General features: G+C 40.9%; 1 protein-coding gene and 1 long non-coding RNA gene across 4 annotated transcripts in view; one reads left to right on the forward strand and one right to left on the reverse strand.

The window, feature by feature from the left end:
• POU6F2 (POU class 6 homeobox 2) overlaps window positions 1-27794 on the forward strand; it is a 494159-nt gene that overhangs the window by 1777 nt on the left and 464588 nt on the right. The window lies entirely within an intron of this gene.
• On the reverse strand, window positions 1004-27192 carry LOC147583345 (uncharacterized). The gene is made up of 3 exons (XR_015248127.1): window positions 26524-27192; window positions 10034-10086; window positions 1004-1777 (listed from the first exon to the last, which is right to left on the reverse strand). It is a non-coding gene; the product is annotated as an uncharacterized LOC147583345 (long non-coding RNA).

A 27794-nucleotide genomic window follows, 5' to 3' on the forward strand; every position in this document is an offset into this window, starting at 1 on the left:
CCTGATCACAGTTTTGTCCTGTTTAATAAAACTTTTCTTGGGTTGTAAACATGCTCTCTCTTCTGAATGTCATCGTAGGGCCATAATACTGTGCAAAATTACTGTATTCCATCCCCAAGTGAAAAATAGGAGTGCCTTTCGTATACATTTCCCTTAGTTGGGAAAAGAAAGCTTGTTTAAAAAAAAAGATGGGAGACATCTTTCTAAATTTTTATGCAATACTGTTTTTTGGAAATCATTTCAAACGTATATGTACTTTTAAAAGGTTCAAATATATACTTTCAAAAAGGAAATCGGTATACATTTTACAGACACCAGATTAAACTCCTAATTTGTCAGGGTCTAAAAGTGGTGGTTATTATTACATGGCTCGGCATTTTGTATGTTTTAAAGACTTTGTATGTCCAGGAATTATACCCATTAATGACTTGTTAACAAATACTTTCTAAGTACTTGCATCAGAGTAGCCACATGGTTTCTGGAGAGCTCATTTCTCATAAATTATTTGTTATAAAAAGGCTCAGGTACTGTTGTCAAGCTGGTAAATTATAATAGTTGTCGTTCCAGGTTGTAAAAATTTTCTGTATTAAAAATGTACAAACATAAAAAATGTACAAACTAAAATGCTTACTTCTTCTGAAACTGAAACAGAAGCGAAAGGAAAGATAGCATACTGTCCCATATGCATCTATAGAAGTAAAAAGGAAGAGGGCATAGATTTTTGAAATGATTTAATTGTTATAGCACAGATAAAAATATTTACCCAGATGATGACTTCTAACAATAACAAGAATGTGAAAATAATTTTTTTATTGCTTTTCAGGCAATCATAATCAAAAATACATGTTTCTTTTAAGCTGTTGATTTCAGTACCCTCCTTTGCCTACTCAGCAGGTGCGAACAGTCCCATTTGGTAATGCAAATGTTAGTTCGTCCTCGAATACATATTAGAATAAAAATTATTTCTGTCCTTCCCCCGCGGCCCCCCACCCACGTTCTTAATTCTGGTCCTAAGTGGATTTGGGTTGGAGGAGCAAATAACCGATTTTCAGTGGTATTTTCCATTCAGGATACTGAAAGATTCCCATGAAATATGATCTTTAGGTTTTTCATTCATCTCTAAGATCAAATATCCAGTTGCTTCTACTGGAGAGAAGAGTAGACTTCTCTGCGTTGCTGGCCGTGATCCAGCTGGAGAGAGTGCACTGACTCTATGGAGCACATATTGCCTCATAAATGTCTTTCCCCCAGGATTTTCTCTCCCCCAAGCAATTAAGCAGTCTAGTACTTAAGAACAAATTCCCTGCCTGGGATATCAAGATCAAGAAACTTGGTTCATTCATACAGTTCTTGGAAATCATCTGGATGTTTGATAGTTATCTGTGGCACACTTCCTAACCCTTGGAACTATAGGGTGGATTGTGGTCTTCAGATGATTTTTCAAATCAACGCAAACTAACCAGTTAAGTAGGTTCTGAGCCATAGGTTTGAACAGCATTTGAAAATGGGGGCTCGCATTTTCACCCCTCATGGTTATTAAATGTTTACTGCAGTTTTCTTTTTTGCAGACCCGAGCTTGTGAGTGACAGATTAGTTCATCAGTATTACAGAGCTCCTGGTTGATGTTGTTTTTTTCCCCCCTCATCTCAGGCAGACGGGTCACCGTGTCCAATCCTCCTTCTGGCACTGCTGTCCCCAGAGGACCCTTGGCCAGCCTGCCATCTTGATGCACAGGCCTCAGGGTCTGGGCTGGCTGCGCGTTTCCTTATACTGGCTTCTGCAGATATTACAGAACAGAGGATATTAAATTAGTTGTTAATAAAAACAACAGATGAGGCAAATTAGATAAAAATATTTATCAAGCATATCTAAGAGTTTGCTAGGAATGGGGAGAGACACCACCGGGTAAAAGCGCTCATGGGTATGCTTCCAGGGGTCATGGCTGAGGGGTCGGCAGAAGAGTGGAGAAACCATCCTTGGTAGGACAGGAAGCACAGTCCAAAGCTTTTGCAATTTACCTTACCAGTAAAATGGGTATTTTTTTCCCCGCAGGGTAAATTTAGACAATTCAAAGTGTTTAAAGGGGGCACGTTCGGAAGTAAATGCAGTTATTTGAGACAGTGCTCGAGAGTGTGTCCTAATGGCACGGAGGGAAAGTGCATTTGGCTGAATAGGATTTCGGTGCATGTTTTCTCATGTGAAGCTTTTAAAACCCCCAAATATTTCATTGTTCTGGTTGTAAAGCAGTTTTGCATGTGGGTTTATTTATACCCTGTTCCCAAGAATGTTCAACATGGCTCTCAGAGCAACGTGCTTAACTAGTCCATATTCAGGCTGAAAGGGAGTGGAGGTGGCCCAGGGAGAGGGGCCCCCAGGGTGTGTAAATAACACACTTGCTTATTCTCAGTCCGTTTCCACTGATTTTCATGCCCTTTCTATAAACATTAAACCTTAGGGCTAACCTCACCCTGTTTCACACATGCCAAGCATAACTCTCGTATGCTCTAAAAACTCATTTTTGTAGGTGTGACTGCCCTTTTCATATGAAACCAACCTATCACTTCAGCAAATTTATATATGTTAGTGAGGCGAAATTGTTGTTTGGATTTAATTGAGAATCCTGTTTTTGAGGGCATTTAGGCAAAGAGTATACAGTTTACTAAAAAAAAAAACAAATTAATGAAGGATTATTCTTTCTGAATACGAAATGGTGCTAGTATTCCTTTGTAAGGAATTTGTACTGTGGATTTGTACTATGTCTTTCTAATGGACTCAATACTCCACTCAGAGGAAAGTTGGTGTTAGCTTTTTGTATTCTACTGGATGAACTCAATTTTTATTACCTTTCAAATATTTTTAAATTGACGTTCAGTATGCTACCTGAGCAGGTGTTTAAATGGTAAAGCCAGTCCTGCTCACCAAAGTAAGGGTGTATCCGTATCGTAATGATACTGTACAATAAGGTCAGTATTCATACTAAACCAGAGCAGGAAAGCTGGTCTTGAAACCATACTTTCTTTTCTGTTTTTAAGATCAATTAATGAAACTCCCTCTATCCAAGTATACATTTCAGTGCTTAAGAATTTAAAGCTTTTGGATTCACATCGCTAGAATATAGAGAGAGGTTGCTGGAACACTGAAATATGCATGTTCAATGTAAGACAGTTTGAATATAATGTGTTTCGTGTATATCAGATCTGTGGTACTTGTTCAGGAGACAGGTGAAGGAAGGATCCTTTTGTTGACAGTCTCTTTGCTTATGTAAACTGCATTTTACCAGACAGTTGAAAGCATCTTTCTGTTTTCATCTTTATTGTTTGCCAAAATTAGAATATAACTCACGTGCCTGCAAATATTGAAAAGCTCCACTCTCCCTTGCATTGTAATATCATACAAGCTGTTGCTTTTTTCTAACACTTGATTGAGTAAAGGGTAAGGTTGTGAAAATAAAATGCCAATATCAAAGGATCGGACTTGAAGAAAAATAAGCAAAAAGGTAAATATTGGCCATAATCTGAACACTAGCAGAAAATTTAAATGACACAACTTTTAAACTCATCTGTATTTCGTGGCCAAACTTTTACCTGGGAGATAGGAGCTGCTCTCACTATAATTTCACACCTTCATTTATGTTCTTCCTTTTCTTTCTCCCTGCCTTCCTTCCTTTATTGGGGGGGGGGGGGGACGCAGGGAGGAGGTGAAACATATGCCCAATAGAGTAAATTACTGAGTCAAAACTTGCTCTGGGATCACATGTCAATACTGTGTTGAGTCATGTTGCCTTGAGCTGGTCCAAAATGATAATCAAGATATGTACCAGTTTTGCCTTTTGCACAATTCTTCTGAACCCTAGACTGAAGAAAGAGCGGTGAGAACCTGTCATTACATTTCACTAAGAGTCATTTTTCTTTCTATTATTTTCTTGCTCTTCCCACTTCTACAACGTGAGCCAATTATAGGTGAAAACTGCCTAATTTTTATGGGATACATTCTTCCTGTTTTGCTCTCTGCTTGTGCTGTTTTCTTTACTCCAGCAATAAATGACCACATTATTGTTATTTCAGAGCCACCACTCCTAAATATAAAACCATTGTATGCAAGGGAGGGCAAAATACTTGAAAGCATTTCTGATTATTAATACTAAAGGCAGCTCTCGAGGTGTTAAACCAGTTATTTTTCAAGTTGGTTGGCTTCAGAAAATAGCTTTTTGTTTTATCACTGGCTTTAAACCCCCCATGATATGAAGGACTCTTTCTTTAAAAGACCGAGATTAGCTGTTGATACTTGGTACTGATTCCGGGTGAACTGTAACCCTTTTCCCTTCAGTCACATTTTTCTAACCATAACAACAAGAAAAAAAGAAAAATGAAGATCAACAGAATATTCTAAATTTCACCTCTTTTCCGTCCTCCTTACCACCCCCGCCCCCGTGCAAGGGGGTGGCTTCTTTCAGTGGGAAAAGATGCCCGTACAATTCCCAGCTCCCCCCTCTTAAGGTCAAAGATGCAAATAAATGTGTCCACACCTTCAGTGAAGGAAAAGGAAATAGTTACTCAAACGCACTGCTCTGGTATTTTGCTCTTTTCCTTCACTGTCATTTTCCCCTCAGCTTTCCCTCTCCTCCCCGCTGTAATCCAGAGTCAGTGTGATGAGTAATAAGTGAAAAGTGAATCCTCGTGGGCTGCCCAGGCAGCAAAGGGCACCGGAGAGAAAGGCAAGACCTAGAGCAAAACAAAGCAAGACGGAGGCAGAGAACTGACCGACACTCTGGATTCTGTAGTTAGTGTTTTTGTTGTTTTGTAAGCTGATGTCGTGTCGCCTGGCGATTTTAGATCACCGAAATAAGCAGAGAAATGATTACTTTAGGACAAGACAAATACAGTTTTAAAACAAAGCCAAAAGGAGAAGGAAAAAAGAAAAAGAAAGAAAAGCTTCACAGTGTTTTTGCCACGGAGCCACGGAACACGAATTTCAAGATTAAGGACCCCTTTATTTGGGGAGCTTTCTGCGAGTTTAACCAGTGCTTAGGTGCTGTGGAAGAACAGCCTTATTAAAAGGGATGTTTCCCGTGGCTAATATGATGCTGACTCAGCATGTTTTATAACTTTGATTGTTCATGAATAATTACGAAGTGTTTCAAGAAGAACACATCTATGTCTCACACCTAAGACCTAAACACTTGCAGAAACCGATCTACTTTAAAAAGATTAAATACTTTTTCAGTGGTGTTTTTCGCATTGATCAGTACTCAGACCAACTCCTCTTATTAAAAACAAAGTGCATCATTTACAGAGAGGTTAGTTTTCAGTGCAGAATTCAGGTACAGATTTTTTTTTAAATGTAATACTTTATTATTGAGAGTAAGAGGCAAAATACTACACCAGCAGAGAGACATGGATGTCAGAAACCCTAGTTGATATTGAAGGTATGTTAAAAAAAAAAAAAAAAAAAGTAGATATTTCTTAAATTGTCAGTTGTATTCTTTGAAAATTGGACGCCAGCGTGGGCAAGAATGGGGCCAGGTACACCGTCCTAGGCTATGGCGGGTCAAAAGACAGATAGAGCCAGTTAATTTTGTGAGCCTTAAATAATACTAGAAAACAAGGCTCTCTCAACCTTTTAGACAAAAGGTTGAGAGTTGGGACAAACGTAAACCCCTGCTTAACGTGCACGAATAAAGCCAAGAACATCAAGCTCATTTCACTTAGTGTCAGCCCTGATGATTCATCATTATGGTCAGAGCAAACTCTGGTCTCTGGGCTGAAACAATTTTATCCATTTTTTTTTTTAAACAGAATGTTCCAGCTTGGATCTTATATCCTTAGGGTTACAATATTGAATTCTGAATCTGGAAACTTAATCTTGCAGCCAGATTTGACAAGATGCTGGTTGAACGGGAGGCAGAAGTGATTGTAGGATGAAATGCCCCAGGTCAGAATTTGGGAAAAGAAGAGATTTTCTGGAAATTTGGCTGTGTTAGAAGAACCCCAAATTTGAAAATTTCTCACTGCTCATATCAGCAGATGGTGTTCAAGGGTCTGAAAAGTACATCACTGGCTGTATTTATTTTCTCTGGTTCAAATCTCTCTAACAGAGTTGATTTTCATACATTTGAGGTGTATTTCGGAGTGTTTCACTAATGTTGCTAATGTAAAGGCATTCATAATAATATTCAAAAGGTTTCTGGGAGCGAAGATGAACATTATTGTCCAAATCCAAGGCAGTTATACTGTGTTTCTTGGCAAAATGTGAATACTTGATTTATTAACTAAAGTTGTTTCTTTAAAAAAATTTTTTTTATAATGTTTATTTATTTTTGAGAAAGACAGACACAGTGCAAGCAGGGGAGGGGCAGAAAGAGAGGGAGACACAGAATCTCAAGCAGGCTCTATGCTCTGAGCCTTCAGCAGAGTCTGACGCGGGGTTTGAACCCAGGAACTGTGAGATCATGACCTGAGCCGAAGTCAGACACCCGACTGGTGCCCCAAGTTGTTCCTTTTTTGAAAACTTTTTCCATGTGTAAACGAATCTATGCGTAGATTTCCAGGGACTAAAGGATTTGGAGTAAAAATGAAAGTGAGGCAATGTAATTAGTGAACACACACACCCACACGCACATGCACACATACTCCCTAGACATTGTAGAATACTTATTCAACCCCTAGTAATATAAAAATATTTTAACTGTTTTCCATTTCAGTGCCTGAAAAAATTATGGTAGGTGTTTATTTAAAATACTCTTCATTTCAAGAAAGTTGTTCAAGCAAATGGAAAAACACTTTACAACTTCTAGAAATCAACTGTAGAAATTTGAGTACATAGTTGATCACTATACTGTAAAAGGATGATTATTCTGGTAATGATGTTGCCATTACATGGTATGGTAATTTCCTTCCAAAAACAAGGATGCTTTGTTTTGCATTCTACTCCCATTTCAGAGCTACTTGCTACAAGTGCTGAAACATACCAACTGGGATTGTTTTCTCTCTTTCTACCATTATCCATCAAATAGGAGTTAAACAGCTAGTTCAGGCGAAGAGTGGAGCGTCTGAGTAGAACATGAACGTGAGCACAGTTGTTATATGCATGCCGTCGGGACAAGCCACCTAGTAGAATCCTAAGAGTCTTTTAAAATTTTTTATTAAACAAATTATAAAAGTAATGTGTGCTTATAACAAACAACAGCAACAACACAGAAGAATATAAAGTGAAAACTGAACTACTCCATCATTCTACCGTCATCAATAATGTATTATATCGTTTCAGAAATTTTCTATGCACATAGGAGCATAGAAAATCTTCAAACACTCCAGATTCGTGCTGTAGACAGAGTTCTACAACTTTCACATTTTAAAAAGATACCTTGAACATCTCATATTATTACGAATAGATTTCCATCCTTCTCTATAGTATTCCCTTTCATGGATATACACTGACTTATTTAAAAACAGTTCTTTTCTCTATTGAGATCTAACTGACATACAGCATTATATTTGTTTCAGGTGTATGATATCATGATTCGATATTTGTGTGTATTGCAAACTGATTGCCACAATACCTAACCAATTCTCTCTTGATGAACATCTAACTTTTCAGAAACAAGTCAGTCTCTGAAATAAGACTAACAAATAGAGGTGTTTCATCCCTCTTGGCACACACAAAAAATTCCGGAATCTTCTAAGCGGAGTTTGCTTTACCAAAAGAACTCGTAGGTAGTGTCTCCTAAGAGAAGGTGATGAGTGATCTTAGAAGAGAGGGATAGCTTTATGCCCCAAGAATACTTATTCATCATTTCGATATTGAACACTCAGGCCAATGAAAGTAGCAATAAAAATCACAATAGTGTATTTAGTGACAAAGAAGTAAGAACAAGAGATAATGACACAGGGAGCTGATTCTCAGTCAGATACGTTATGGCTCTCAGACTTCTGGGTTTGTTTTAAGACACCAATTCAGCTGAACAAAATGCATAACTTATTTTCTCTCATGGGCCTCACTGCTATTTATTAAGATAATTGACAGAGATATATGTTTCCAATGCATGATTCAGTTAGTATACCTAGATTAGTGAAAAAGAGACCAGAAGAAATTCATGGTCATTAATGTCAGTTAAATTCCTGTTTTCTATATTTCATATTGTCAGACTAATCCTTCAACCATGATTCATAGGTTAAATAATGCAGTCAGGAGAAGGGCCGAATCAAACCTAATCAGACCTAGCCCTTGAATTCAGGTAATTTAGGGTTTTGGTAAGGTGGACAAAACATGTACTCCTTAAATACTGAAGAGAATGTGAACGTTTCTTTTGGGATATCCTGTGCTCATTCATCTTTACCACGTCACTTCCCGTATACTAAGGAGAAAATGAAGTGGGTAAATGAAATCTTATTTCTATGAGATGGAGGTATGAGCTGCCTGGGCCATCTTTCCCAGCCCAGATTCCCAGAACTGATTCTGGGGAGCTGCTGGTTGGGGGGTGGGCGGTGCATGCTTCCTCCGCTCTCCCTTCTTCCCTACAGAGGCTGGGACAAGTAACCTGGCCAGGAAACAATCATGCGTCATTTACAAGTTTAAAAGTAGCTGGTTCCGCACGTGAAGCTCAAAACTGACTCCCAAAACAAACTGCAGAGCAACGCTTTGGTCTTAGCGCTCTCATCTGAAACCCACAACTCTAAGAAGTTAGGCGCAAATCATCCCTCCCATTTAATGGCAGTGGACACTGGCTCAGAGAAGGTTATATGTCTTCTTCACAGCCATATTGCCAGTGAGTAAAATAAGTGAGTTTTGAACCTAGAAATCCTTTCTAAGGGTTCACCGTTTTCCTCTTTTCCACATCTTAACCCTGGCTGCCCCCTAGAACCACCCGGGAGAACCTTGGAAAAACCCACTGGTATGCAAGGTCCATCCCCAGAAATTCTGATTGAGTTTGTCTGGGTAGGGCCTGGGTAAGGGCATTTTGAAGAAGTTTTACAGGTGATTCTAATGCACTCTATTATAGTGCCTCTTAAATTGCATGAATGTTATTTTAAGTAATAAAATGAAACAATAAAGATTAAACAATGTCACCCCTGATGCACGCTCAGGTGCCCACACACACACACACACACACACACACACACACACAAAATCAGAAATCCACAGCAGAAGAATCAGTGTGTGTGCGTGTGTGTGTGTTGTATGTTTCAGTGGGAATCTAGAATCTTGTAAGCTTTGCTGAATATCTAAGATAATTTTTTAAAGTTTATTTATTTATTTTGAGAGAGAGAGAGAGAGAGCACAGGAGGGGCAGAGAGAGAGAAGGGGAGAGAGAGAATCCCAAGCAGGCTCCACACTGTCAGCACAGAGCCTGATGCAGGGCTCGAATTCATGAATTGCGAGATCATGACCTGAGCTAAGTCATGCTGGACACTCAACCAACTGAACCACCTAGGTGCCCCTCTGAGATAATGTTTGATAGCATTTTTTTTTTTTTTATCCAGAAGAGAGCTAGGTACTTAGCTATCTTAAAAATAACACTAATAATGATCTACCAATTCGTAAGCACTTACCAGGTGCCAGGAACATTATAAACATAATGTAATACTCATGATATCTTTGTGGGGTAGTTACTGTTACTACCTCCCATTTTAGTAACTAGGAGGCTGAGGAAGTGCACAGGGTCACTTGTCACCTGGACAGCAATTGGCAAAGCTGGATTTGAACTAAGGATGTTGGAAGCCAAGGTGTAAACCCTTTAATCATACATAAAATCACACAACTGAAACATGGCCCTAAATGTTACCTGTGGAAAGTATGGTTCTTAGTATTCTTTCATCTCATGATGAAGGCAGATTGTATTGCAGAAATGTCTTTTGTTTCTCCCCTCTTTCCTTCTCGCCCGTCTCCCCTCCCTCCAGCCTCTACCCTCCTCCTCCTCCTTCCTTTCTCTCTCTGCCTCTCTTTTTCCTCCTCCTCCTCATCCTCCTCCTCCTTTTCCTAAGAATCCATGACTTATTCATTTCCTACATATGAATTTTATTATTGCTATCATTACCTGTTATGATTGGGCTGTCCGTGGTGGTCTGGGAAATGATTCTGTTACAAAACCTAGAACAATAGAACAGATGATGACTGGAAGGATGGAGGAGTGAGTTGGTGCTCTCTGGTAAAGCTTCCATGGAAGCAGTTGCTCCTATTAAAGAAGGAGTCACCCTGGCCTCCATTTTATTAGTGCTCTGGGAGATGTGCCTTCAGACGCAACAGACCTTAAAGAGAGTGCCCAATGGGTGCTGTTCTGTGTGTGTGTGAGGAACAAAATTCCCATAGACAGTTTTAGGGAAGGCCTGAAAGTTTTGAAAACAAATTTTGTATTATATTTTGTATATTATATTATATTTATTATATTATATTATATTATGCTATATTATATGTAAAATGTAGTATATAAATATATAAAATAGAAAACAAGTTTATATTTTATAATTGTCTTCACTATTTGAATTAATGGTCTCAGAAACTCTTGTTTTTACCTTTTAGCTAATTAACATTCTATCTGTACTTTTTAAAACTAACATTCTTGCTTAAATTTGAAATCAGAGTGTTAAATTTATTAGATGGCCTTGTTTTCTCTATTCATTCTTCATAAGACTCAGCTGAAGTCTAGCCAAATGTGCATTGACACTTCTAAACTAATTTTTATAACCCAATTATATTTCTGTAATTACAGATTATGATGGAGGGAAATCAGTGATTCTATCAAGGAGCTATTTCTTAACTCAAATTTTGTAAAGCTTTTAATAATATTGTGGCATTTCTCCTATATCAATTCTATTTTTTTTTTTTTACATCAAGCTAAATAAAGGGTACCTTCTCCCCTGCTTAACTCTTTTCAATTAAATTTCTTCCTGTCGAGTGGCATTTTCAATATTTGTGGCTCTGGAGGGGAGAATGGGGCTGAAAAGGAGAAATCTACCCAGTAGTTTAAAACTTTCACAAAACATTAATTTTGTTTGCATTTGTGTGTTAGAGATGTAGGACCAAGTGGAGTTTATTCTTGAACATCTCTTTACCCTTCACACAAAATTCAGTTACGTAAACATCTATAGATGGTGTAAGGTTAGGAGACACTATGGCGATTTGGTGAAATGAATCACCACCATGGTCTTCAACAGAGTACTTACTGCTTTGCAACAGCAGAAGTGAACAGAATACTTGGTAACGACAACGTTTTTGCCCAAGCTTGTCACCTACTGTAGTGGAACACATCGTCTAGGTTGACCTGCCACCTCTTCCGGACCTACACCCCTCATTTCCAAGACCACCCTGCATTAAGGGGAGGAGACAGGGTCATTGCTCAGACAGATGAACCGAGTCTCGATAACACCTCCCGCAGGGTCCCAGCAGTGGAAGACGTTGGCTTAAGCTTGTGGAGAGGGAGTAAAAGCCAGGTGCACACCCAGCTGCAGAGTCTACAAGGTGCTCTTGGCCCACTTTTCGTCCAAGCCTCATATTAATGCACCTGAGGGGGGAGTGTGCATGTTTCAAAGCTTCACTTCTTGTCCATTTCCTGAACTGTAGACCCTCCTCGGCTCTGTTAGTTAGAAACAGGGACACATAGTGCTGCCTGAAAAGCAGCAACAACAAGATGGTCCAAGGTGCTATTTTATCTTCTTCTGTGCCAAATTCAGAGCACACCAGCCTGATGGGTGGTTTGGCACTCACCATAATATGGGTGATAAACTAACTTTTCCATGTACCTGCATTAGGCCGATCAAATCTGTCCGAGTGCTGAATGTCAAGATGTTAATGCCACCAGGAAGTTTGTCTTCCTTGAACAGTGTCTTATAGAAGCCTTAATGGTAACTGAATTTTCTTATTTTACCCATGAACACTGTTTATCTTCAACTCTTTCATTTTCTCTCCTATATTTACCCCAGTGGACCTAGTACACGATAAATCCATGAGTCCATAGTAGTTGCACATTCTTTTTTTTTTAATATTTATTTATTTTTGAGAGAGAGAGAGAGAGAGAGCGTGCCAGTGTGTGAGTGGGGGAGGAGCAGAGAGGGAGGGAGACACAGGATCTGAAACAGGCTCCAGGCTCCAAGCTGTCGGCACAAAGCCTGACGCAGGGCTCGAACCCACAAACTCTGAGGTCATGACCTGAATCGAAGTTGGACGCTGAACTGACTGAGCCACCCGGGCGCCCTAATAGTTGCAATGTTTTTATGGCAGGATAGGATGATGGTCATGACCACAAAGAAACAAATACAAAGCAAATCAAATCTGACAATAGGGTGCACACAAAAAAGTGAGGTTTATGCCTGAATGCAAGAAAGTAGGCAAGGATAGGAGTTGAAGATTTCGAGCATCAAGATATTTGAAGGTTTCTCCCCTCTTCGCACCTCTCTTCCTTCAATATGTCTTGAAGCCATGTTTTTTTTTTTTCTTCAGTTGGACCAAATTTTGATTAGAAAGAGAGTTTTAAAGGAAACATTGAAGGCAAGGGACCATGCTACCTCCTGGTTATTTGGTTAAAGTCAGCCCGTGATGTTGATGCCAATTACAGCACAGGGGCTCAAATTATATTTATGAGCAAATGAAAGGGAGAGTGTGTCTCTGATCCACTAGCCATGATTTAAGTTTAGGAAAAATTGTGATTAGATGTTAATATAAAATAAATAGATGTCCTGTGTGCTCATTTCTTTTATTCTACTGGGGTTTTAGCGGGCCATTAATAAGATCCTTTCTTTAATTCCTGAGTTTATTTTCCCTTTATTACTTACAGAGCTCATTGAAAAATGTGACTTCACATCTGCAGCCAGATAGGCCCATTCATTGCTCTTGACCCTACATTTTGATTTCAGGACAGCCTGCCAAAGGAAAGTTTGGGTCTGATGCAGAGTCCCATTTATGCAGGATTTCTGCCTCTTAAGGGGAATGGGGTATAGAGGGAAAAAATCAAATTCTTTATGGCTGTGGAGGACCATGAATATTGGACTCTTGTCACTTACCAGGATAACACAGAATTTCTCCTCGTGTGTGAGAAGTCCATTCGCGTGCAAACATGAGGCCAAAAATCGGAGTTTCCCTGCCTCACTACACCCTTTTTTTTCTGGGCAATCGTGTGGCTTATTTTTGCAGGAAATGGGCAAGGTTGGTATCTTATTGGAGTCATTGCCAGTCAGATTCCAAAGGGTTTTGGACAAACTAAGGTCCTGGGATTTTAGTATTTTCAGTCCAGACTGTTGCAGAAACACTTCCTTTTCTTTCCTTTGCTGCCCTTTTATCTCTATCTCTTCTTTGCTTCCTCTCTCCATCCCTCCCTTTCTCTCTCCTTTCCTCCCTGCTTTCCATTTTCCTCTCTGAGAAACTGGCCCATAATCATGTTAGACTAATTGAAGGAGTTCCTAGAGACTCTACAGGTTTAGACTCTTAAAATTTGTTTTACATTTATTTATTTCTGAGAGACAGAGAGAGATAGAGCGTGAGTGGGGGAGGGGCAGAGAGAGAGGGAGACACAGAATCCGAAGCAGGCTCCAGGCTATCAGCACAGGACCTGACGCGGGGCTCAAACTCACAAACCCTGAGATCATGAACTAAGCTGAAGTCGGACGCTTAACGACTGAGCCACCCAGGCACCCCAGTTTAGACTCTTTATACTCAGCATCTTACCCTCCCCTGCCTCTACTTTCCATAACTCATTTTTTTTCTTAAATGTTTATTTTTGAGGGGATGGGGAGGGGCAGAGAGAGAGGGAGACATAGAATCTGAAGCAGGCTCCAGGCTCTGAGCTGTTGACACAGAGCCCGATGCAGGGCTCGAACTCACGAACTGTGAGATCATGACCTGGGCCGAAGTTGGACACTTAACCGATGGAGCCACCCAGGTGCCCCCATAAGTCTTAAGTCTTTCTAGAGACACCCCCTGGCATGTTTGGGCTCTCAATTATTGCTTCCCAATGATTCCTCTATCACAGCTGTCCCTCTTCTCATTTATATCTCGTAGAATGTTCTCTCTTGTCCGGTGATTTTGAAGTCTTGAGTTGCCTTTGCTCCATTTAGCTCCCTCTCAAAATTCCTTTTTTGGGAATTTTGTGTGTGTGTTCTTCTACTTGTTTCACTTTAGAATATGCAAATGGGACCTGAAAATGATTATTTTCCATGTTCATATTGATGTCTAAAAGGAGGGGCGCCTGGGTGGCTCAGTAGGTTGAGCGGCCGACTTCGGCTCAGGTCATGATCTCGCGGTCCGTGAGTTCGAGCCCCGCGTTGGGCTCTGTGCTGACAGCTCAGAGCCTGGAGCCTGTTTCGGATTCTGTATCTCCCTCTCTCTGACCCTCCCCTGTTCATGCTCTGTCTCTCTCTGTCTCAAAAATAAATAAACGTTAAAAAAAATTTTTTTTAAAAGAAAGTGGCTTCCTCACCCGTGATTTCTTACTCGTATTTCATATTGCATTTAATTTAAGCAGCTGTCACCATGATATCCAGTGGATGCTTATTTTTGGCCCATCTGAATGTTGAATTGTAAAAAAAGGAAGGAGAGCTCCAAGGTCCTATTTAGCGGACTTAAAAGACAAAAGAGCAGTGGAAAATGAGGACACAACATTTGTGTTTCAGAAGTTTATATTGACTGGATGTTAAGTTGTATGTGGATCAAATAAATAAGACATGATCAAAAAAAAAAAAAAAAAAGCCTCGCAACTAAGGGACATCTCACAAGTCCGGTAGCATTTTCAGGGGTTTCATGAAAATATTCCTGTATTTGTTTAGCGGTAAAAAACAAATCTGTTCTACCACTTATCCACCTATACACATGGTCCTTAAAATACTACTCTGGGTGGAAAGCTTGTATTCTTTACTCTTTAGCAGTATTTTATGCACCACACATCAATTGACTGTGAATAATTTTCATCCTCTTACAGTCTAGGATATGGATTATTCAAATCGTGTTTTAAAACTTTTAATACAAAAGGCCACAGAATATCCTGTTAAACCGGCAACTACACATGTGCTTACAAATTGAAAAAATTAATGAATAAGGAATATAATGAATGAAGAGATTGTTTTGGTACTTAGAAAACAAGGGCATGAGTTTTGACTCCTCTAGTTCATTCTTGAATAAAATTTTCTCAAAATAACGCACAAGTGAAGTTATGTTAATGAACTGTTTTATGATTTATATTTCTGCGGCATAAGCAAATAGCAATATCTGAACATTTGACATCTAAGTGTTTTTTGGTTTTCCTGCTGAATTTAAACATAATAATGAAGAGAATATGTGTATGTATATATGTATATGTGTGTGTGTGTATGCTCATTTTTTTTATTTATTTATTTATTTTTTTTTAAATTTTTTTTTTTTCAACGTTTATTTATTTTTGGGACAGAGAGAGACAGAGCATGAACGGGGGAGGGGCAGAGAGAGAGGGAGACACAGAATCGGAAACAGGCTCCAGGCTCTGAGCCATCAGCCCAGAGCCCGACGCGGGGCTCGAACTCACGGACCGCGAGATCGTGACCTGGCTGAAGTCGGACGCTTAACCAACTGCGCCACCCAGGCGCCCCGCATTTTTAATGAAATAAGTATTACTCTTCTGCAGACAAATTGAGGGAGAAGAAATACAGACATAATTAGGAAAAGAAAGAGTTTTGGCAGATCAGTAAAAAAACGAAGTGTTGATTGTTTGGATGAGTCTCATGCAAAACAGTTATGAGTTTCAAGTTTCCAGTTAGAATCCCTTAATGTTATGAAATACGAATGGTATCCAAAAAGAAAACCATGAAAATGTCAGGGATACTGTCTCAGGACAAAATGGGAAGTTTTCATGGGTGACAGGTTTAGGTTTATGGTTCCAAAATGACCCTAAAGGAAAGTCTGTCCAGCATCCACAGTGAGACTGAATAACATGGATATTTGAATTTCAGGATTTTACAAACACACACGCATGCATGCATGTGTCTTAAGTCAGTTTTCCGTATAGAAAGTCAGGTGCTTGAGTGCATGTTGCAGAGCATCTGGCCTCTTTTTTTTTTTTTAGTGTTTATTTATTTATTTTTGAGGGAGAGAGAGCGCGCGAACAGGAGAGGGGCAGAGAGAAAGGGCAACACAGAATCTGAAGCAGGCTCCAGGCTCTGTTCTGTCTGCACAGGGCCTGAAACGGGCTCGAACTCACGAATGCGAGATCACGACCTGAGCTGAAGTCGGTTGCCCAACTGACTGAGCCACCCAGGTGCCCCAAAGCATCTGGCCTCTTAATACACAAGAGTAACAGCATGTCCTACAGGCTTGGGCTCCCCCCACCGACCCCACCCCAGGGAGGAGATGGTTGGTGGTGGTGGAGGAATTTAACTCCATTCATTCCTCGGTGCCATTTACTGCCCTGGGTAATCTTCATCTCTTTTGTCTCTCCTAAAGTCATTTGTGGACTTGGCTGAACAAACTTTGTTCACCTGGAATTCAAAGTATCTGAGGCTAATGCAAAGGCAGACCCATCAATTATGTTAGTGCCAACTCTTCTTCGTTAGTCCCAATTTTCCTTTGCTAATTGAGAATTGAATATTTAAAAAAACATTTTATCTTATTTTATTTTATTCTATTTTATGTTTTAAATCCATCATCCCTTTAGCCCACCCCCTCACTCACCTCCCCTCCAGCAACCCTCAGTTTGTTCTCTGTATTTAAGAGTCTCTTATGGTTTGTCTCCCTCTGCTTTTATCTTATTTTTCCTTTCCTTCCCCTATGTTCACCCATTGTGTGTCTTAAATTCCACATATGAGTTTAATCATATGGTATTTTTCTTTCCATATATGAGCGAGGTCATACGATTTTGGCTTAGCATAATATACTCTAGTGTTCATCCATGTTGTTGCAAATGGCAACATTTCATTCTTTTTGATGGCTGAGTAATATTCCATTGTATATGATTCTACCACGTCTTCTTTATCCATTCATGACTTAATGGCCACTTGGGCTCTTTCCACAGTTTGGCCATTGTTGATAGTGCTACTATAGACATTAGGGTGCATGGGCCCCTTTGAATCAGCATTTTTGTATCCTTTGGATAAACACCTAGTAGTGCAATTGCTGGGTCCTAGGGTAATTTTATTTTTAACTTTGAGGGACCTCCATACTGTTTTCCAGGGTGGCTGCACCAGTGTGCATTCCCACCAGCAATGCGAGAGGGTTCCCCTTTCTCCACATCTTCGCCAACGCCTGTTGTTTCCTGAGTTGTCCATTTTAGCCATTCTGACAGGTGCGAGGTGGTATCTCATTATGATTTTGATATTAGATCGAGAATTGGATAAATATCGCATCATCCCTTCGGTATGGCATGGGCGCTCTGAGCTGCAGAAGGGCCCGTGGATAAGAACGGAGAAGCAACAGCCTGGAAATAGGAGAGGTAGGGGTGTGCTGTCATGGGGGCAGAGGGACCAGCAGCTGGCAGCTTCCAGGGGAGAGAAGGGGCCAATGGAAAGGAGAATGAATTATGCCTGACCCAGAGGGAGAAGGGATGGGAATTTAAGCAAGGAGACGCAGTCACCGGGACCAGGGTGCAGAGGGAGCGTTTACACACAGAAACAAGGTGGTTGTCTGATTACAAATCACAGGGCACAGGGACAGAGCGGGACTAGAAGGCTGACATACATGAGTGCTCTTTATAGTGCCCATGACAGACGTGGTGAAGTAGGGTGATGACAATGGCCACCTCAGAGAGTTACTTGGAGGATTAACTAAGATCATTCATACAAAGAGTGAAGCGCAGTGTTTGGTGCACAGAGACCACTACTATGCATTCTCTGTTTTTATGATTGTCATCCTTTGACTTATTGTGCCTTCCCTCTCTACGGGAATTTTCCTTGTGGAAGAAATGGAAATGCCCCTCCACCTCTGCCTTCTGTGTGTCTATCACTCACCACACTTCTTGAAGCTCCTTAGCCACTTGGCTTTCTTTTTTAAAAATAACTTTTTAAAAAAATGTTTGTTTATTTTTGAGAGATGGAGCATGAGTGGGGGAGGGGCAGAGAGAGAGAGAGAGAGACAGACAGACAGACAGAATCTGAAGCAGGCTCCAGGCTCCGAGCTGTCAGCACAGAGCCCAATGCGGGGCTTGAACTCACGAACCGCGAGATCGTGACCTGAGCCGAAGTCGGCGCTTAACCGACTGAGCCACCCAGGCACCCCACTACTTGGCTTTCTTGACCCTAACCTTACATTCTTAGTTTTCTCACCCCTCATTCTATTTAACTTGCTGCTTATTTTTTCTGCTTTCCCGAAACAGGCATTCCCCAAGATTCAATCCTTGGTTCTCCTCTATATTCTTCTATATTCTCATCACCTTCAGTAACTTCAACTAGCATTTCTCTGTGTATCTGTTGACCATATCTACCTGTATACTTGGTTTTCCCCTTACCAGCATCATGTTGGAGCCTAAACAAGTCTTTCCTACGAACCCACTCCACCTAAGAGAATAAGGATGAGCACTTATTAAACTCTTACTGTGTGCCAGATAGTGTTCTTAACTTTACGTGTGTATCTGACTCAATAGAAGTAAGCAGCTGAGCTGGGATTCAAACTCAGGCAGTCTGACTCTGTGTTTGTTCCTCTTGACCTACTTATATCTGCGGAGTAGGCCCAGCCTTCCATTCACCTTGGCTCTTCCCTCTCCCTCACCTCCCACATTTAATGAATGGACGGAGCTCATAGGATCTACCTGGGTTGGAAATCTCTTTGTCTAGTCTTGCTTCCTCCCTCTCTTTCAGACTTTTGTTCCTCTCACCTGGACTGCTGAACTAACAACTACCCTCTAGTCTCTCCGTTCCACATCAGTGGCCTTCAAACATTTCTACTTTCAAATACATTTTACATGAAAGCCCTAAATGTACAGCAGACAAAGGCAGTGGAGCTCTGATGGAAGTTGGGGAGGAACCCAGATTCCCACCTGCTCTGTGCTGACATTGTCCTCCATGGTGGCTCCTGGTGCCTCAGTGGAAACTTTGGGGTGTAGAATCCACTACTAAGCCAAAATATTGGATAATTTATTTATGACACAGCTCTCAGTGGACTCTCCCCGCCGCCCCCCCCCTCCCCACCGCCCAAAACATTCCATGGTTCAAAGATTTGGTGATGAGGTCATGGGGGCCCCACCCTCTTTTCAAGTTCGTTTGTGTTCTTTCATTGCCCCCACCAGGACTCTAAAGTCTAGTCTAGATGAACTAGACTATTACTTCCTTTTCTCAAACATCTGCAGTTTCTTTCCTCCATGCCTTTGACTTTGCACCAAATTTCTGTTTATTTAAATGCCGTTCATTCTTCTGAAACAACAGCTCCTCCAGGAAGCCTTTGCCCACTGACCTAACCATCTGAACCCTGAGAACACGTTGTGCCTCCTTTTGGCATCCACCTTCTGTTTTGTGTTAGGATTATTGTAAACATGTGTTCTACTTCCCCTTTGATGGTAACCTCTCAGGGGTTGTCCTCGCTATACGCTGTGGTGCCAACACTAAACATACAGCCTTAAAGCAAGACCCACCAAACACAAATGTATTGCATATAGTGAAAACAATTTAGTCATTTGGTAAGTATTTGGGGGTACTGGTTAAGCAAAGTTTTAGGCCCTGGGAATACGAGATCCCAGCTTTTATGGCATGGACAGCGGGTATGGACACATGTGAGCAGATATGATAAGGTCCTCCTCTACAGAAGTATCCATTTCACACGGTTTTAGACGTTGTAGAAGAAAGAAGTCATCAAGTCCAGCTGACCCAAGTCCCTTGTTTTGGTCAAAGAGATGGAATGATTGGACCAAGGTCAGTGGCCACACCTGGGTGAGAAAGACCCCATTGTCTGGGCATTATGTCATGGCTTTTAGGCCACATCTGATTGGCCCCCAAGCATAATATCTTACTGGCTTGGAAAAATGTGTGAAACAGAGATTGTTCTTTGCAAGATTAACTTTATATCCTATTTTCTCTTCCACTTTTTATTTATTGAAATTTTTTAAAACATTTATTTACTCTTGAGAGAGAGAGACAGAGAGACAAAGCACGAGCAGGGGAGGGGCAGAGTGAGAGAGGGACACAGAATCTGAAGCAGACTCCAGGCTCTGAGTTGTCAGCACAGAGCCTGATACAGGGCTCAAACCCACGAACCATGAGATCATGACCTGAGCTGGGTTGGACGCTTAAGTGACTGAGCCACCCAGGCGCCCCTCTGTCCATGTTTATAATGATTGAGTCTTTTCTATTTTCCTCCTTCCCTCCCCGTCTCCACCCCTGCCTGCCCCCACCCCCACCCCAAACAATCATGTGAACAATGTATGTAGTTATGTATTGCTCTACCACTCATCTCAGTTAATAAATTACCCGTGACATCGCCTAGACCCTGAAACGTCCTGAGGTTAGGAGTCAGGGAAGGAATCTTCTCCCATATTCTTTATCAGGTACATTCTAGCTTGAGCTGTCTTAAGTGATTAAGGTGTGCTAGAGTGAATTTTAACAACTCAGGGAGATGGGGTTGCAGGCACTCCCAAAGAGAGAGGGAGCTTACGTGATACGTAACATGTCTCATGTTCAAAAAACATACGTATATCTAGACATAGGTACATTTTGATATTTATTGAGATTTCATGGGACACATAGAAATACATTAGAAGATCTGAACATGTATAAATAAGCATTGAGAGGCTCTGTAAAGTATTTTTAATGCAAGGGGAATGTGAGAAACATTTAGGCAGTAAGCATGCTTTGACGTTAATTGTGTTCGTTGTTGAAGGGTGAGTTGGAAGGAAGCAAGGGAAGAAAGGTGGACCGTTATGCTTAAAGACCCAATGGTGGAAAGCTCAGTAATGGGCATTAGAGGGTTATCTATAGGAGACAGGTGACAGAGTTGAAGTAGTGGGCATTTGGGGGTCGATTCTAATAACATTTCCGCTTTACAGACTTCTCCACGTGACATTTGAAGAATGTTGTGGAAGGTTTCTGCACTCTAGCCAGACGAAGGAATTCCCCATTCTTTGTCGATCTGTGCAGTCCCACTGGATATATTTGCTTATAAGCTACTTGAGGCAAGGGCCATATTTTCCCACAGCCTCTAACACAATGCTTTACACATAGTAGGCACTCAATAAGGATTTGTCAAGCGTATGAATGCATAGGGTTTCCATAAAGGCATGATCCAAGGCTGTGCAGGTGGTTGTTCCTCCATTTTTATTGCCATTCGGAACTTACAGCTCCCCTAGCAACTATAACTTGTACCCCTCGAGCATATGTGGTATTTAGTATTTCTGTATGTGGTGTCAACTTTCATGTCGTAATATACTATATATGTAACTGGTTAACTTACAGTTGTTTTGGGAACCACAGGCTTTTTCCCATCTAAAATAAGCCCTTGCTAGCCATCCTAGCCTATGAAGAGGTAACATTCATCGCATGACCTTTCCATGCCTAACTCTCTCCCCCTGACCCTGGCCCCCCAATTTGGTAGACACATCCAGTTACAAACATGTTTTAGTTATAATGACAAATCTGTGCTAAATAGCCTTTTTGCTAGTAGCACTATGACATTAATATTTCTTTTTTATATTAAAAGTTTTTTCAGCTTGTTTATTTTGGGAGAGAGCATTTGCACAAGTGGGGTAGAGAGAAGGAGAGACAGAATCCCAAGCAGGCTCTGCACCATCAGCGGGGAGCTTGATGGGGTCAAACTCAAAAACCATGAGATCGTGACCTGAGCTGAAATCGGACGCTCAACTGACTGAGCCACCCAGGCATTAATATTTCTAAAAGCCACTTTTATACTTACTATTATTTTGTCGGGGGTACTTTTATATTATATGTGTATTTTGAAAAAAGGGATCAATTCAAGAGGTGGTCTGGTTATGTGAGAAGGTCCTAGAGACAATGACATAGAACAAAAATGTTTTCTTCTCCTTGTGCAACCAAAGATGAAAGATGATGGCTTTGTTTGCCTAAAGTAGATACCATAACTTTTCTTTTTCTGTTCATAATTACAAAAATTTTGACAGTTTCTTGAAGCCAAGAAAAATAACTACACTTCATCTTAGTTCTTCTTGTATTTATTTATTTTATTTTGAGAGAGAGAGAGAGAGAGAGAGAGTGGGGAAGGAGCAGAGAGAGAGAGGGAGAGACACAATCTTAAGGTGGCTCCATGCAGAGCATGGGCTCGACACAGGGCTCGACCTCATGACCCTGAGATCATGATCTGAGGTGAAATCAAAAGTCAGAGACTTAAGCTGTTGAGCCACCCAGGTGCTCATTAGTTCTTCTTGTAATTCAGCTTTATGAACAGAAAGCCAAGGAAAGGGGGCAGTGTGCTGGTGGGGGTGTGGTATTAAAGGAAGTCTTAATATCCTCTGATATAAGTCAAAAATGACATGTTCCATATTCTTTGTTTGAATAGACTGATAAATGAATTTATACCTAAGTGTTAATATGTGAACTACCACATAGCATTTATAGTTCATTTATAGTTTAAAAGGAATTTCATGGTATTATAGTATATTAACCTTCAATATTAATGTGATGATAGAGATTTCACATTGGGTAGGTGGGAGAGATGTCTCTGGGTGAATAGTTCACTCACCCCCTCAACCCATACCACATAAAAGGCCACTTCCTCTGCCCTTATGCAATGCTTGTACTTGTTAGTGCCTGTATGGTTTGCAGACAGTTTAAAAATGACCGCTTATGGGTCTAGTAGCACTCAATTCCCGTACTGAAACAAAAGATACTAGAAAGATCATTTTGCATCACAGCCAGTTTTGGTTTTTTTCTTCTCCTTTTCTTTCTGTCTTTTTTTTTTTTTTTTTTTTTGCATTAGGTTAGAGTTCATAATCAGAGCTGAAGACAGTTCAGTGATGATTGACTAATTAATTCATGTGATTTTTTTTTTTTTTTTTTTTCAACGTTTATTTATTTTTGGGACAGAGAGAGACAGAGCATGAACGGGGGAGGGGCAGAGAGAGAGGGAGACACAGAATCGGAAACAGGCTCCAGGCTCTGAGCCATCAGCCCAGAGCCCGACGCGGGGCTCGAACTCCCGGACCGCGAGATCGTGACCTGGCTGAAGTCGGACGCTCAACCGACTGCGCCACCCAGGCGCCCCTTAATTCATGTGATTTTTATCGGGTACTGGCTATGGGCCAGGCACTACATAACGTATGAGAGAGAATGATAACCGAGATAATTGTGGTCATCGTCCTCATCTAGATTGCTGTGTACATAAGGAAAGAAATGAAAAATCAGTGAAAAAGAAAGAAAAATACTAAACTGTAGTAACTACCAAGACGGGAATAAAAAATTTTGCTAAGATGGTGAATTATGATTGGAGGTGTAAAACCTACTTTCGATGAGGGGTTAGGGGAAGGCCGCGTTTAAGCTAAGTTCTGAAGGTTGGATGGTCATCTTGTGGAGAACAGGGATGGTGATGGGGTAAAAAGAGATGGGGATGATGCTGATGGTAGAAATGATGGTGGAGTTGGTGGTGGTGATGTGATAATGATGACGGTGATGGAGATCATAGTGGTAATAGGGATTAGGAGCCATGATGAGGATTAAAACTACTCTATGGTAAAAACAACGGAGCTACATCAAATGTTACTCTTTGACATTTTGCCAAAGAAGACCTAGAAATAATAACAATTAGAATAATATTATATAACTTATCTAATTTTACCTTTGCCTGGGAACAATGTACCCTCAAAACTATACGTAGACCAAGCAATAATTCTGCAACTTTTGTATTTTCTTTTGTAGCTGATGAATCATAGAAAATAAAACAAAACAAAACAGAGTGACTACTCTCATCCTGTTGTTCTGTAGGCAAAATCCAGGAGTTTTGAAAACAGTTTCTTTCTTTTTATGTATTTATTTTTAATGTTTATTTATTTTTGAGACAGAGAGAGACAGAGCATGAACGGGGGAGGGTCAGAGAGAGGGAGACACAGAATCCGAAACGGGCTCCAGGCTCCGAGCTGTCAGCACAGAGCCCAACGCGGGGCTCAAACTCACGGGCTGTGAGATCATGACCTGAGCCGAAGTCGGATGCTTAACCGACTGAGCCACCCAGGCGCCCCGAAAACAGTTTCTTAATACAGTACTACCTTTGCCCTGAGGTCAATGATTGACAAGTATTAGGGAGAAAAATAACATTTTGGGGGCAGGAAAATAATTACTGACCTGCGGTTTTGTTAATTTATTGATTTGATCAATTTCTATAATGCACTAAGTTTATTTTTCTCTTCAGGGAGAATTTCTGAATATTTCCTGATGGTTATCTCCTCCTTCCCTGCCATATGCTCTTCCCTCTTTTCCTTCTCCTTCTTCTCCTACCAAATCATCCTTAGCATCGACATGTGAAGGTTTCATTGAGGAGCAGGTTATTAATGCTAAGTCACATCACAAGAGATGGTGTTTTAAAATTGGCTGAGTTGCTGTTAATTATATGCACTCTTACTCATTATCTATGGCAGAGCACTTATGGAAAGCCAGCACATTTTATTTATCTTTTGTTTCTGAATTTGAGATTTAAGGACATGGAAAGAATCTCAGTTATTTTGTTAACTGGAAAAAGCGAGTTATAAAACTAATTTTATACTAAGTGCTTAATTTTATATTATGAAATCTATATTATACTATGAAAACATAAGATGCATGTATACATAGTTTTATATGCCTACAAAGGCCATCAAGATAATAATAAGATGTTAATCTTTTAAGAGTGGGATATTTTGAGAAAATTTTCTGTTTTTTCTTTTCCTAAATTCTGAAATTTCAGTGAAAAGGGATACTTTAGAAAAAGGGGCGCCTGGGTGGCGCAGTCGGTTAAGCGTCCGACTTCAGCCAGGTCACGATCTCGCGGTCCGTGAGTTCGAGCCCCGCGTCAGGCTCTGGGCTGATGGCTCAGAGCCTGGAGCCTGTTTCCGATTCTGTGTCTCCCTCTCTCTCTGCCCCTCCCCCGTTCATGCTCTGTCTCTCTCTGTCCCAAAAATAAATAAACGTTTGGAAAAAAAAAAAAAAAAAGAAATAAACTACGAACAAAACATTAACTTGTTTTGGCCCTTGGCCTGGTATTCCTAGCCATTTCGAAAATAATCAGAGATTTGGGTGAACAAACTGTGTTCTCTTTTGTTGCTTTATATTAGCATTCACACACAAAAATGGAAAGATCTGGTGTCTTAAAAGAGGACAGTGGTTAAATATATTAAAGGTAATAGATCGTGTGACATTAAAATTACATTTTCAAAGAAATTGAATAACCATTATAATTCATCATGTTATGTGGAAAAAATTAGTTTATGTAGTAAAATAAGAATTATGTAAAAGCAAAAATGTATGTGTGTAGGAGAAAAGACCACAAATAAATAACCATAATTTGGGCCATGGCAATTTCTAGGTGTGGGGAATCATGTTTCTTCATTTTTCAATGACCAGGTATCCCCTTTAAAATGAAATATATAAACATTATTATATTAAAAAAAAAAAAGAGTCAGAACAAGATGACCCAGAAAGGAATCATTCAGATGTTTTGGTGAAAATAACCCTGGAAACATGTTACTTTTCTCTGTGTTCATCCAGTGGCTCAAGTAAACAATAGCAAATAATACCATTGAATTTCTCAGACACTGTCTAAACTCTAGAGAAATTCAAAGAAATCTCAAGCTTCAGGGTTGGACTACTGGATTGTCTAACTGGTTATAGCTTGGACGTATTATTGTTAATATGATTATTAGACACGTTACCAACTCAGTGCAATTGATCAGGAGAGTTCAAACACATCAGGAAGCCACAGGAGAGTTTCCTAAAGACTTGCTTACATACTTCCATACAAATGGAATACGAATCAGCTGTATTCACCTCAGTGCCCAGTTCAGCTGCCGGACAAACCCACTGTATGAACTGACCCAATTGCTTGGGCGTCCTTGGACCTCTGGCTTAGGCGAAGAGAATTGTGGGCTGGCAGCGCCTGGTACAGAGGAGGCCCTCAATAAATGGGTGACTGGTCAGGGGCAGCTAAACGCGTCTGATCCCGACTATATCCCATCCCATGGTTTTAACCGGAAAGTAGGCACTTTATGTGTGATATTTACATGAATGGTACCTGCCTGGGGTAAAAAGGTAAAAACGGAAGAGTAATTGTGTTAACAGTAATAACAAGATACTGAAAATCATGGCTGCTAATTACTGTGCACCTGTGTGTGCCAGGCCCCCGCAAGCCAGGCCTTCAAGATCACCAGGGGCGCCCCCCCCCAGGCCTTCAAGATCACGAGGGGCGCCCCCCCCCGCGCCCCCCCCCACCCCCCAGTTGCTAGAGGACTTGTCTTTTCCTGATGGTTATAACATGGAAAGAAACACAATGGCCAGGCTCTCGGCTCACGTGATGTCTAATGCCTTTCACCGCCTCCCCCCTGCCCCCGTCCACCTTTCCTTTTAGTCTGCACCCTGATGGTGTTCCATCTCTGTCCGAGGCAGATGACATTCAAGGTGAGAGAAAGAACAAATCCTGTAAGGTAATTCTGTCACTCACCTCATCTTCATAATCTTCCCTGAGCTTCCTCTGCGGCTCACCCCGGTATTGATCGAGTCACAGGCTATAGCAGACCGAGGCAGGGGGCTGGAAACCTTTCCGCGCCACCCGCGCCAGTGCGCCCGTCTCAGCTCCGAGAAGAAAAGCCTGCTGTGAAAACAATCAGTGCATTCGCTTTAGATCTAAGTGATTCCAAGTAGGTCGATGCTTCATGCTGATGTGTTGAAAACATTTAAAAAATTTCTCAGAGTTTGATTTCCACTGGAACATTATGGCATGTGTCTGCAGTTGTTATTTTCCACGAACGCAGCCGACGACTGCTTCCTGCCACAGCACACAAAAGCAGTGGGGACATGGAGGCTTTTTGTCTGCGTGGAGGTTTACTGCGAATGCTTTTTGGGGAAGAGGGAGGAACACGTGCCCAGGTTTGGTTGATAAGCCGCGTGTGATCTTGACCGACGGCGTAGGGGTTTTGTTATTGTTTGTTTGGCTCCTGAAGTGAATGTGAGCCAGGGCTGACCAAGTACAAATGCGGGCAAATGGACAACTCCCCGGTTTGGTGTTGAGTGTTGAGATTCTTCTCTGTTTTGGCACAGACTTTTATGAGGCCACTTAACAATGACGTCAAGAGTGGCTTTCTCTTCCAAAGGATCCATCGGGTCTCTGCAAGTTTAGGTTTATATTCAAGAATAATTGGAGCTCCTCATCACGTCTTGGCATCCAGTGGAAAAGAAGCATTTACACAGATATCCTTACCCAAATTAATATTTATTCAATGTCTGGTGGGCACTTGGGACAATATTTAATGGTGGAAGGCACAATCACAGATTTTTCCACCTGAAAAATAATCTGTAAAGGACAGGAACCCTGTACCAGCATTTCTGTGGTTTCGGGGACGTGACAAGAGGTGGGAAGTCCACTTTGAAAGTGTGGGGGGTCAGGGGCATCCATAAACTTATTAAATCTGATCACGTTTCCAAATTCCTCGTCCTGGCTATTAATAACAGAGCCCAGATTTGTTAAGAACAAATCAAAACAAAACAAAAACAAAAAACAAACAAAACCCCCCACAAAAATCTGCAAACCACACCTTCCTAATTACTTTTCCTTTGTTTGGAGATGCAGTCAAAGGACTGACATTAAGGGCTTTTTGTTTTGTTTTGTTTTGTGTTGTTTTGTTTTGTTTTGTTTTTTTTCATGTAGTACCCCCGGAGATCTGTGGCTGAGTCAGAGTTAGAACTAGGTTGTTAAGTGTTCCGTCTGCCAAGTTC

This window comes from Puma concolor, chromosome A2 (genome assembly GCF_028749965.1).
Source record: "Puma concolor isolate L17-30 chromosome A2, mPumCon1.1.hap2, whole genome shotgun sequence".
Lineage (NCBI taxonomy): Eukaryota > Metazoa > Chordata > Mammalia > Carnivora > Felidae > Puma > Puma concolor.